The sequence below is a fragment of the Macaca nemestrina genome, chromosome 12 (assembly GCF_043159975.1).
Source record: "Macaca nemestrina isolate mMacNem1 chromosome 12, mMacNem.hap1, whole genome shotgun sequence".
Taxonomy (NCBI): Eukaryota; Metazoa; Chordata; class Mammalia; order Primates; family Cercopithecidae; genus Macaca; species Macaca nemestrina.
In genome coordinates, this window is record NC_092136.1 from 73,501,187 (window position 1) to 73,513,819 (window position 12,633).

The following is a 12,633-nucleotide window of genomic DNA, read 5'->3' on the forward strand; positions in this document are numbered from 1 at the left end:
TGTGCATACTCAGTGGGCAGTCTTGGATCTGGATAGTGGTTTATCCCTTTATCCCATATCTCAGTACTCAAGTCTACGGTATGCTATTTAGTATCAGATCCATGCGTGCACAGCTCAGAGGTGAACCTAGGAATTACGGCATTGCTCTCCCGGGCTTGTCTCCATGATGTTTGAAACTTTACAGTCCCCTGAGGCTCCCCTTTTAGGTCCTCTCACTAAAAACCCGAGGTTTCACTTACCCCATTCTGCTATGTACTTCTCATGACTGCATGTATCCAGGGCCAAGTAACAGGAAGACAGAGTCCTCAAATGCCTGCTCTGTGTATTCTGTCCAGGTTTTACAATTGCCAGGGTAGAATGTATCTGTTTCATCTTCCCCACAATCAGAACCTCCTAACTATAATATTTTGTTTTACTTCTGGATCAGTAGAGGAATTTTTGAAGTCACTTTAATAGCAGTGTTCCAAGTTTAACTAAAACAAACTAAAATTTAATGCAATTACGCTACAAGTGTAAATAATTACATGATGACATCAGAATAGGTATTTTCCGAGCACTGGTAAGTTTGTGAGGGCTCAACTTACATCCCTGTTTGAAACAACTTGCTAAATAGGAAGTTTTTTTTAACCTGTATTATTAGACCATCCCTATTTCTGAATGTCAAAATAGTGAAAAATGTATATTAGCTTTGAGGAAATGTTAGTATAATAAGGCTTTTGGGTATTAAAATGGAAAAAAATTGACAGAAAAGAGTTGAGGAAAAGATCAAGATTTTCAAATAATTATCAGAGAAAGAGAAGGGCTTCTCTGGAAATAATAACCATCCTCAGCTTCAGCTTGTGCCACTCTCCTCTGCTCGCTCCACTCCAGCCATGCTGGCCTTTTGTCTTTTCATTTCTTGCTCTTGGCAAGCTCTTTTCTGATTCATGTGGAATTTCTGACAGACTAAATCCTACTCATCCTTTGAGTCATTTCCTCAGGGACATTTTATTTGTCTGCAGACTAGGTTCAAGTCTTCATATTATTCAAAACACACCCTGTATTTTCCCTTGGTAGCATATATGACAATTATAATTTTTTATTTGGGCCAGGCACAGTGGCTCACGCCTGTAAACCCAGCACTTTGGGAAGCTGAGGCAGGAGGATCGCTTGAAGCCAGGAGTTTGAGACCAGCCTGGGCAACAGTGAGAGCCTGTCTCCACAGAAAAGTTAAAAATAATCTGGTTGTGGAGATGTGTGAATGCAGTCCCAGCTAGGAGGCTGAGGTGGGAGGACTGCTTGAGCCCAGGAGGTTGAGGCTACAGTGAGCCAGAATTGCACGACTGCACTCTAGTCTGGGTGACAGAGTGAGAGTTTGTCTCAGAATAATAATGATAATAATAATAACTATAATTATTACTTCTTATTTGTATAATTAATGGCTATCTGCTATACTAGATCATATACTTCATATAAGTGAGATGGTTCCTAGCTGAGTGCCTGGCAATTGCAGGTACTTGTTTAAAAGTATAGAACAGGTTAGGCATGGAGGCTTATGCCTGTAATCCCAACACATTGGGAGGCCCAGGAGTTCAAGACCAGCCTGGGTAACATAGAGAGACAAAAATACAAATATTAGCCGGGAGAGGTGGTGCATGCCTGTGGTGTGGGCTCCTTGGGAGGCTGAGGAGAGAGGATCTTTTGGGCTTGGGGAAGTTGGGAGATCAAGGCTACAGAGAGTCATGATTGTGCCACTGCACTCCAGCCTGGGCAAGATAGCAAGACTCTGTCTCAAGAAAATAATTGTTTGTTTTTTTTTTTGTTTGTTTGTTTTTTAGATGGAGCCTTGGAGTACAGTAGTGTGATCTCAGCTCACTGCAACCTTGGCCTGCCAGGTTCAAGCAATTCTCCTGCCTCAGCCTCCCAAGTAGCTGGGACTACAGGTGCCCGCCACCACACCTGGATAATTTTTTTTTATTTTTTAATAGAGACAGGGTTTCACCGTGTTGCCCAGGCTGGTTTTGAACTCCTGAGCTCAGGCAATCCACCCACCTCAGCCTCCCAAAGTGTTAGGATTACAGGCGTGAGCCACTGCGCCCAGCCAAGAAAATAAAAATAGAAATAAAAATAAGAGAATAGACAAATAAAGTAGAAAGAGCATTCAAAACAATCCTGTTAATCTCTTTATCAAGTGTCCCTAGTGCCAGTCCTCTTCCAAATCTTTTGAATTGCCTGTCCTCACAATAAGCCTATGAAGTATGTATTGTCCTGCATTTTACAGTTGAGAAAACCAGCTTATGGAAATGAAGTGACTCAGCTGCAAGATGGTAAACCCAGGGTCCCCAGCTCTCAGTTGAGTGCTCTTTCCATTGCATCATTACTTCACGTTGCTCATTATCAGTTCCTGGGTTAGCCTCCCTTTTACGTGGAATATTTTACTCCCTGGAACATTTCCAGGGACTCACATCACCTCAGTTTTTCCTTTATATTATGAAAGGATGAAACCAACAGATCAATGTTTCTCAGTGTGGCCCACAGCCTATTTGCATCAGAATTATTCAGGTAAATGTGGATGTTCTTATGAAAAATTCAGATTCCAAGGTCCACCCAGATTCATTGAATTGGACTGTAAGAGGGTGGAGGACAGGCAAAGTCCAGGAAATCTGCATTTTTAACAGGCTCTTGAGGTGATTCTTACACACATCCGAGTTGAGAACACTTCATTAGGTGATCTTCAAAGTTCCTTTCCACTTTGACAGTCTTTGCTTCTAAGACATTAAGTTTGGGAGGCATGTCTTTGCATCTCTATCATCTTTTACAGAGCCTAGAACTCAATATATTTTTAGTGAACAAATACACTTGTATTCGAAAGACCCAGATTCAAGTTCCTGCTTAGGTAGGTACCAGTTGTGATTCCCTGGGAAAATTACTTAATGTTCTGGAAATATAATTTTTAAGATGGAAATAATAACAATCTCTATCCTGGCTGCCAACAGCTGATGTGGAAGATAAATTAAATCATGTTTGTGAAAGCTGTTATGGTGGTTCCAAGTTGAAGAACCACTACAGGCATAAAGTGGGCACCAGCAGGGGTTACTAAGTCCTTCAGACTCACAGGTGGCTCACATACAGCTCTCTCCAGTGGAGTGAATGGGGAGCTTATTAAAACACAAAAGAAAACCGATCCCACCTTTGAAAAATCACATTTCCATTCAAAGTAGGTAGGGTCTTTCCATGGAAATAACATGATTTTTTAAGAGAGACTCCGAGGCATTGCCACAGTGACCCCTAGTGGAACTTATAAGCCAACTCAAACCCACCACCCTAGTCCTACATTTGCTGTTGGCTTAGCAGAGAGATCGATTTATTAATTCCATATATCTGTTCTTCACATAGGCTAGGACATTTTTGTGAAGCTTCTCTTTGTCCTCAGAGCCTAGCATTCATCCATCCATTCAACTATTACTGAGCATCCTGGGTGCCAGCTGCTGTGCTTGGCTCCAGAGGGATACAGCAGTGGAGTCAGTTGGGATCCTCACCCTCAGAGCCAGGTAGGGACAAGTTAAGAGTGGAGACAGAGAAGCAAACAACCAATAACAAGAGTGACACATGCTCCAAAAGAGGAAGTGCATGGAACTATGGAAGCCACTTTCTTTGGCAAAATCTCAATGATCTGTTTTGAGAATAACAGATTGAGGGATGAATGGCAAAAACGAGGCATGAAGTGTAAACAGGAGCCAGATGGCGAAGGGCATACTCTATAAATAAATTTAGATTTTATTCTAAGGTCAATGGGAAACACCTGAATAGTTTTAAGCACAGGAATTATTCGATTTTTGTTTTTTAGGATCATGCTGGCTTCAGTAGGTAGAGCTGATGGAAGGAGGTAAGACAGGAAGGAACTACATAGTCTAGGTAAGAAGTGAATATTAGGTTGGGAGGGGCATACAGGGAGTTTAAAATATATTGATGAAATGGCATTTCTTTCCCTGGGTGGCAGGTACAAAAGCACGCTATTCTTTACGCCTTACATTTATACTGCATAAATTATGTAGTATGTGTGAAACAGTTCATTTAAAAACATACAGAACTCACAGGGGGAAAAAACTATATATTTTTGATATGTACATATGTCACATAAAATTTGGAAGGGAAGGATGGCCTCCCACTTTGTGATGAGGGTAGCCTCTGAGGAGGTATGGCAAATTGTAAAAATAGCCATGATCCTTATTCCTCTCCGTATCCACACCCTTTGCTATATAACTTTGTATCTCCTGCTTGAACCTGGGAAGTTCTTATTATTTTCTTTTGCCAATAAATTGCAACAGAAGGAACAGTGCATCAATTCTGAGCCTAGATGTCCAGAGGCCTTACATGCTTTGGCTGTCTCTTTTGGGGCTCTGCCCAGGCACCCAGCGAATACCCTGGGCTAGCCTGCTGGAATGTGAGAGATCATGTGCAGCAGTACTTAGCCAACCCAGCCGCGGCCATCGGAAATAAACCAGCACCCAGTCAACTTGGCAGCTGACCACCAACAGATAAGTGGACTCCCTTAAGACCAGAAGAAATACCCAACTGACCTCAGCCAAAACTGCTAACCCACACAACAGTGAGTTACATAAATAGCTGCTGTTTTAAGCCACTAAGTGTTGGGGTAATTTGTTTTGCAGCAAAAGTTGACTGATACAGAAATTGGTGTCTGAAAGTGAGATGTTAGGCCTTTAACAAAACCCTAAAATTTGTGACATTGGCTTTGAAATTGGGAGTGGTTGGAAACTGGGAAAATGGCAAGCAAACATAGTGAGTCTAGGGAAATGATGGGAAATTATTACTAGAGGCTGGAAAAACAGTAATCTGTGTTTCATAGTGGCACTTTATAAAAACCTCTGCAAGAATTAAAGTGATGTCTAGTCGATCTCTGGACAAAAAATACTTCTTGGAAACTTAAGAGTGAGATCCCACAGAAGCCCAATTCAGAAATACCAGTAATAAAATCTAGAGAGATGTCACAAAACAATTGTATCATTTGGAGTATGGAATAGACTATTATCAGATACATAGAAAGCCCACTAAGTTTTAAATGAGTTGTATGTGTGAAGTACCACCAGCCTGGATTAAAGGGGACTGAAATTATTCAAACTACCAATTATTCAGCTACCAACATGGGCCATATCTTCAAAAGTAGCCACGGAAGGTGACAGACAAGGAATATGTTCCAGAGGGTATAGTCAAGAGCCACAGAGATCAGTGGAGCAAGAACCCCCCTCCCAGGGAGTAGACTCTAGACCTGAGCAAGAAATACACCCTCTCCTGGGAGAGAGAGACTTGTAAACCTTTGCCAAGCTAGAGTTCAGAATTGCTATGTTTAAGGGTGACTATGTGTCTCTCATTCTTCCCTTTTTAATTTTGCTTTGTTTTTGTTTTTTGAGACAGAGTGTTGCTCTGTTGCCCAGGCTGGAGTGCAGTGGTGCAATCTCAGCCCACTGCAACCTCCCACTCCCGGGCTCAAGTGGTTCTCCTGCCTCAGCCACCCGAGTAGCTGGGACTACAGGTGTGTTGCCCCACGCCTGGCTAATTTTTGTATTTTTAGTAGGTTGGTCTTGAACTCCTGGCCTCAAGTGATCTGCCTGCTTTCAGCCTCCCAAAGTGCTGGGATTACAGGCGTGAGCCGCCATGCCCAGCATTCTTCCCTTTTTTAAATGGAAGTTTATATTGAGGATATCCTGCCTCTGTCTCAATGTACAGTAGGTATGTGGGAGGCAAATAACTTATCTTTAATTCATCAGTGTCAGGATCAGGAAGAACAACATCCATAATGTCGCATACAAACCTGATGTGGACCACAAGATCCTAGTCTTCAAGCTTGATGACATAATTGCAAGAGGTGTTTGGGGGTCTTGGAATGGTGGTAAGCATATTTTTCCTGTGGGAGGAATGTGAATAATTACAGTCAGAGAGTAAACTGCGGTAGATTACAAAATTGGCCACAATCTTTCCATCCTCCCTGAATTCATACTCTTTGAGTTGTGACTTTGCAGCATCCCCCATCAAGAGGTGGAGGGAGACTATTTCTCCTCCCTTTACACCTGAACTGACCTCATGACATTTTTGGCCAATGGAATGCAGCAGAGAGAAGGTACAAATTATCTGTCTAAGTCCCAACATGCATCACACATCTCAGCTCTTTCTTTTGAAGTCCTGTCCCACTACTCATATGAAATGACCTGAGCTAGCCTGCTGGAGGACAAGAGATCACGTAGAATAGAGATGAGCCATCCCAGCGGAAGTTATTCCACATTATCCAGCAACCAGCCAATTTAGCATCTGACCTCAGACCCCCGAATAAACTCAGCCAAGACCAGGTGAACAACTCACCTGGGCTTAGCACAAATTGTTGATGCAGAATTGTGAGCTATATAAATACTTGCTATTTTAAACCACTAAGTCTTTGGGGATAGTTTGTTATTTGGCAAAAGCTAACCAATTAAAATAGATTGAACCAATATAAGAGTCAAAGCACGAAATTGGATAGAGAAGTACTAAAAAGGAAAGGGAAATATGTGGGACAAATGAGAAAGTGCTGACCTTTGTGGTTCTAGGTGGTGGGTACATAGGTGTTTGTTGTATCCTTCCCTCTAATTTTCTTTATTTGAAGTTTTTATAATTAAAAAAACTAGATTAAATTATAATTTTAAAGTAAAAAGAATACATGTTGGAGTTCCAAAATGCTAAGGCTCCATCTCCTGTCCGCACCCTCATTAGTTGATCATACTCATTTCCACAGCTTTTTTTTTTTTTTTTGAGACAGAGTCTTGCTCTGTTACCCAGTCGGGAGTGCAGTGGTGCAATCTCGGCTCACTGCAAGCTCCGCCTCCTGGGTTCACGCCATTCTCCTGCCTCAGCCTCTCGAATAGCTGGGACTACAGGTGCCTGCCACCACGCCGGGCTAATTCTTTGTATTTTTTAGTAGAGACAGGGTTTTACCATGTTAGCCAGGATGGTCTCGATCTCCTGACCTCGTGATCCACCCACCTCAGCCTCCCAAAGTGGTGGGATTACAGGTGTGAGCCACTGCACCCAGCCATTTCCACAGCTTTAAATACTTTGGTATGTTGGTAACTTCCAAATTTATATCTCTAGCTCAGACCTCTCTTCTGAGCTCCAGACTCATATTTCCAGTTGCCTACTTGATATTTATACTTGGATGTCTCTCAGGTGTCTCAAACATGACTTGTCTAAAATTGATCATTTAATCTTTCCCTTTGTTGTAGCCAGTCCCCAAGATAGCCATCCCTGCCTCTGGGTACTCACACCTTTGTCCCTTTCACACTGTAGCAGGATTGCAGGATTGATATATGTTACCATAAAATTATACAGAAATGACAGTTTGTGACTTCCAAGGCTAGGTCATAAAAGACACTGTGGCCTGTACCTTTCTCTTTGGAGAAACTCACTCTGGAGGATGTCAGCTGCCCTGTCACGGAGACACTCAGGCAACCCTACGGAGAGGCCCATGTGGTAAGGAACCGAGGCCTCTTGCCAACAGCCGTGTGAGTGGGCCATCTGCCCACTTTGGCTTTCCTTATTTAGCTCAGGTTAGCCGAAGCCTGGCTGGAAGCCATTCAGCAAGTCACAAGCATGACTGCTTCCCAGGTTTCACTCAGATAGCCCCTCTGCCTGGAGTTGAATTTACATATATGCCATGTGCCCCTCCCCACGCCTTTGCTTATCACAGCCTACATGCCTTTAAAAACCCAGTTCAAATTCCACTTTCTTTTTTTTCCCTTTTTTTTTTTTTTTTTTTTGCCGAGGACTCCTGATATTGCTTGGCTTGGTGCTAGGTGCTGGGTGCTGGGGGTACTGCACCGAGTCCGTTGATTCCAGCCCTCAGGGGGCCCACAATCCATGGAGGGAGTCCAATCACTTCAGTCTGGTGTGGGAAGTGCTGCAACAGAGGTGCAAATGGAGAGGGAAAGGCGGGGCCCTGCCAGCTTGGTTAGGGCCACAGGCAGGAAAGGCTTTTTGGAAGGGGTGGTGCTAGAGTCGAGGGTAAAAGGAAGACCAGTCTCTGGCAAAGTGAAGAGAAGTCCAGCAGTGTTGCTGGCTGAGGCCGCTCTGTCCCATCTGTTGTGCTGCCTCTCATGTCAGGTAGAAATCACACCTTTCTCTCCTCTGGACTGATACCAGCATTCCATGGGTATTAATTTCTGGACTTGGGTTTTTTTTTTTTTTTTTTTTTTTTTTTTTTTTTTTTTTTTTTTTTTTTTTTTTTTTTTTTGAGACGGAGTCTCGCTCTGTCGCCCAGGCTGGAGCGCAGTGGCCAGATCTCAGCTCACTGCAAGCTCCGCCTCCCGGGTTCCCGCCATTCTCCTGTCTCAGCCTCCTGAGTAGCTGGGACTACAGGCGCCCGCCACCTCGCCCGGCTAGTTTTTTGTATTTTTTTTAGTAGAGACGGGGTTTCACCGTGTTAGCCAGGATGGTCTCGATCTCCTGACCTAGTGATCCGCCCGTCTCGGCCTCCCAAAGTGCTGGGATTACAGGCTTGAGCCACCGCGCCCGGCCTGGACTTGGGTTTTTGAAAACAAACTGCCCATAGGTGATCAGGAAGGGGAGGGGGACCCAAAACTGGTTATATTATGAACAGCAGCTGAATTATGCATATTTAGACTGGGAGGTAGGGGACTGAGTGAAAAGGAAATGGACTGTTTTTATAACACAGAGTTTCTAAGTGCAAAATGTAGAAGCTACAGAAGGCAGAGGTCAGCTGAACACAAGAAAGAGCTCTCTACTGGCCTGTATTTAAAAGAGAGTGAACTTGTTTTGGCCCCTTGTCCCTGGAGAGCTTTAAACATGTATCCCCATTGGAGGTCACATCATAGAAAATGGTGACAGTTAGGTAAGACACCCTTTAAACTCCTTTCCAGTGGAAATTCTGTCGCCCCACCATCATCCCTCAATGACTCCCGTCAGCTGCTGACTGAAGTCCAAGCTCCACGGGGCAGCACACAGAGCACTCCACCTCTCCACTCACATCCGTACTCACACCTACTCTCAAACTTCAAGAACAACACCAAACCACTTGTGCTCTGCACACGTATGCCATGCTCAGTGTTTAAAATATCCTCCCCTCTCCCTTTGCCTAGTGTTTATTCTCCAACACTCAGCACTGGCACTGTAGTGGATGTTTGTCACTTTTTGTTTACACTATTATTTCCAATTTGGCAAATTAACTCCCCAACTATGTCTCAATGGAAAGGTAACTAGTGTCCTGCCTCTTACTAGCACTCAGGAGGAAGCTGAGGGAGTCAGATCCTTCTTTTATCAGCCTCCAGTTGCAGCTAGGAGGCAGGCAATGACAAAAATCCAGTCAATTGGGCCTTCTCTCAAGTTACTTTGAATCCAAAGTCATAAGAAATAGATAAAGGTGATTTATCTGATGGTGTGGGGGCAGTGGCATGGTGTCCTTGACAGGCTGTTTAGACAGTAACATGGTTGTATCTTTTTTCCTACTTTTTAGCCTTCTGGAGTGCCCTTGTTTCTTGTTTCCAGGTTAATAAATATGTATTAAATGAATGAATGAAACAGAGGGATAAAGGTCAAAGACAGTCTAAAGCAAATTATTTGCAAGGTTGGACCACTTAATGATCAGAAATGGAGTTAAAGAGAGGGAAATAAAAATAAACAGGAGAATGGTCACAGCACTAACAGAAATGAAGGGAAGTGTTGGTTTAGGGAAGATAGAGAGGAAGGATAGCAAATACCAAATTTTTATTATAATCCCCCCTCAAAAACATTTCCATTTATATACATACCAACTCTTCTCCTTTGGTGAGAACAAAAACAAAACCCTATTATTTTAGGTTGTGTTAGCTGCTTGGTCTCTTTATGTGGGTCTCAAGTCAATGGCCTTGCCCTTTACTTCAGAGACTGTTAAATTTAAAGAACTCATCAAATAGCACATACCCAGTGGCAGGAGAAATCGAAGATGATTTGGAGGTTTCAAACCAGGGAGTTATATGGCCTCTCAGGAAAAGCAGCAAGAAAATGTGGAGCTTGAGATTTCAGCAGGTATGTTGTGAGCAGAGATGACCCGACAGCAGTAAGACGTCTCTAAAACAGGTGGTATCACCACTGCATATTTCTCATGCAACTCTGCACATATGCAGAATCAAGGATTTAGTGTTTTTCTTCTGCAAGAAGAAACATGAGATAGGTTCATTCATTTGACAAACTTTTATTGGGTACCTGCTGATGGCCATATACTGTTCCAGGCAGTGGTAAAGTAGTGAAAAAGCTATGCTCATGAAGACAGATAATACTACTACTTAAATTGATTTGTTCACTTGTTTATGTGCTATAAAGAACAATAAACTAGCAAAAGCGGTTAAGGACGGGGTCAGCATGGTTCTCAGAATATTCCATTTAGAAGCTGATAAAAGGACCTCGTAGAACATTCCTTTCAGTCATCTTCCCTTTGAGCCTGATCTGGGAAAGGCAGGCAACAAAGACCAGGCCCACAGATTCATAAGAACCTTTGGAAACTCAGTCCTCCACCGTTATTGAAGCATAGATCTACGGTTATTACTGTGAGAGATTTCCAAACTTTGAACTTTTCTCTTATTATAGTAGCTGGCGCTAACATGGGCAAACAAGTTAGATCAGCTGAAGGAGAGAAAAAGAAAAGAAAAACAAGAATTTTAATGTTAAGTTTTCACATCTGGGACTTCCGATAAACCAATCAAGAAATATTTCCTGAGTACTAAGCCAGAATATTCATTTAGATGCAAAGTAAATTCTAGGGTATGTGATGTGTGTATTTCAAGAATATTTCCTGTTTAGATAGCAAGCTTTATGAACTACACAGTATCTCAAATAAAAATTACACAGAAAGTCATGCCTATGAAGAGACCTGTTTATTACTGATAACACTTCATTTGGCTAAAACCACAAGAAATCCACACACAAATACATAAAGTGCAAATTCTCACAGGCAGTACTTACAACACACCCTGGTGTTTTTGTAGGGAAAAATAAGAAGATGTTGACAGAAACTGTTAAAACAAGGGCACATTTTTGAACTACTGCTACATACTTTAGTCAGAAAAATAATTCATTCTTAACTGCATATATTTTATCTGGCACATTCAATGACGCATACAAAGAGTTTATTCTAGCCTAGAACAACAAGGCCTCACCATACATAGAAGCAGACACTTGCTTGAGTGGCTCTTGTAAGATACACGATGAATCATAACAATGGACAAAAACACACCAAATAGGATCAAATTAGTTGTGACTCACTTGGAAGGTAGTGCTACTAGGCTCAAAATGACACTTAGACTAGTGATATTAAGTCTACATAGACATCATTTCTTTACCTTCCTGGCTAACACCTTGCTTTGGGTGTAAAATACCAGGCATTATATATAATTTCCACAGAGAGATATGCTTTGCTCTCTCCAAAGAAACTGAGTATTTAAGGGGATGTCTGCTTAATAAACATTACATTATAAAGTTCAGTAATGGGACTTCATTCAAAAAACTGAATTAGAAAAGTCATTTTTTGATTGTTCTTTAAACTATTTGCAAATTTAAAAAATCCCTTAATTCCTAATTATCAGCAATTAAACACTCTATAACAGGTACTGAACTAGGTGGTGTGGATATGAAAAATAATAAACCACTATTCCTACTCTCGGGGCTGAGCATCAGGTGGTCCTTCTTAGTCAAGGAATGCCAATAGTAACAAAACTGTTTCAGGTCACTTTAGTTTGGCGTTAATTCTTCTGAAGGTCAGATTCTAAGGGCAGGAAATAGTCTAGATATGTTCTATGTTTATATATCTTTTTTTTTTTTTGAGATTGAGTTTCACTCTTGTTGCCCAGGCTGGAGAGCAATGGCACCATCTCGGCTTACCACAACCTCCACCTCCTGGGTTCAAGCGATTCTCCTGCCTCAGCCTCCTGAGTGGCTGGGATTACAGGCACGCGCCACTACACCCAGCTAATTTTGTATTTTTATTGGAGATGGGGTTTCTCCACGTTGGTCAGGCTGGAATGAAACTCCCGATCTCAGATGATCTGCCTGCCTCAGCCTCCCAAAGTGCTGGGATTACAGGCATGAGCCACCGAGCCCAGCCTACGTTTATATATCTTGCACTACAGCCAGTGTGTGTACCTCAAGGATATGCAGCCATTGGGGGTGAGGGCACTGGGGGAGAAAACTGAGCAGCCACGTGATGAACATGGTGCTCCTTTGTGGCAGCATAAGTTTCAGTAAAGATTAAATATATCATTTTTATATTAAAAGTTTTATTATAGAGAATGCAAAATTCACTTACATTTTAAAGATAGAACACACTTCATGTCAGTGGTAGGCTGCTTCTGATTTTGCTCTCAGAACCCCTTCCCCCTCCATCATGCCCCTCTGCTTTAGGGTTACCCTGGTGGAAAAATTTGAGCACCAAACTCTAGGTATGTCACTTTGTCCCTATTTGGTCACTCTACACATTCTTATAGGTTCTCTTTTGTAAGTACATAGTCTTGAGTAAACAGAGGAAAGATGGCCTAATGAATGTATAGTATGGTGAATACTTGAAGGTAACCAATAGTCAACACTAACTTTGTTTCCAACTAGAATTAAAGTCATGCTGTG

General features: G+C 42.3%; 1 long non-coding RNA gene across 1 annotated transcript; it reads left to right on the plus strand.

Moving 5' to 3' along the window:
• The first annotated feature begins 4,504 nt into the window (after nt 1-4,504).
• Nucleotides 4,505-6,313, plus strand: LOC139357537 (uncharacterized). The gene is made up of 3 exons (XR_011610928.1): nt 4,505-4,588; nt 5,766-5,887; nt 6,176-6,313. It is a non-coding gene; the product is annotated as an uncharacterized lncRNA (long non-coding RNA).
• Nucleotides 6,314-12,633: the final 6,320 nt, after the last annotated feature.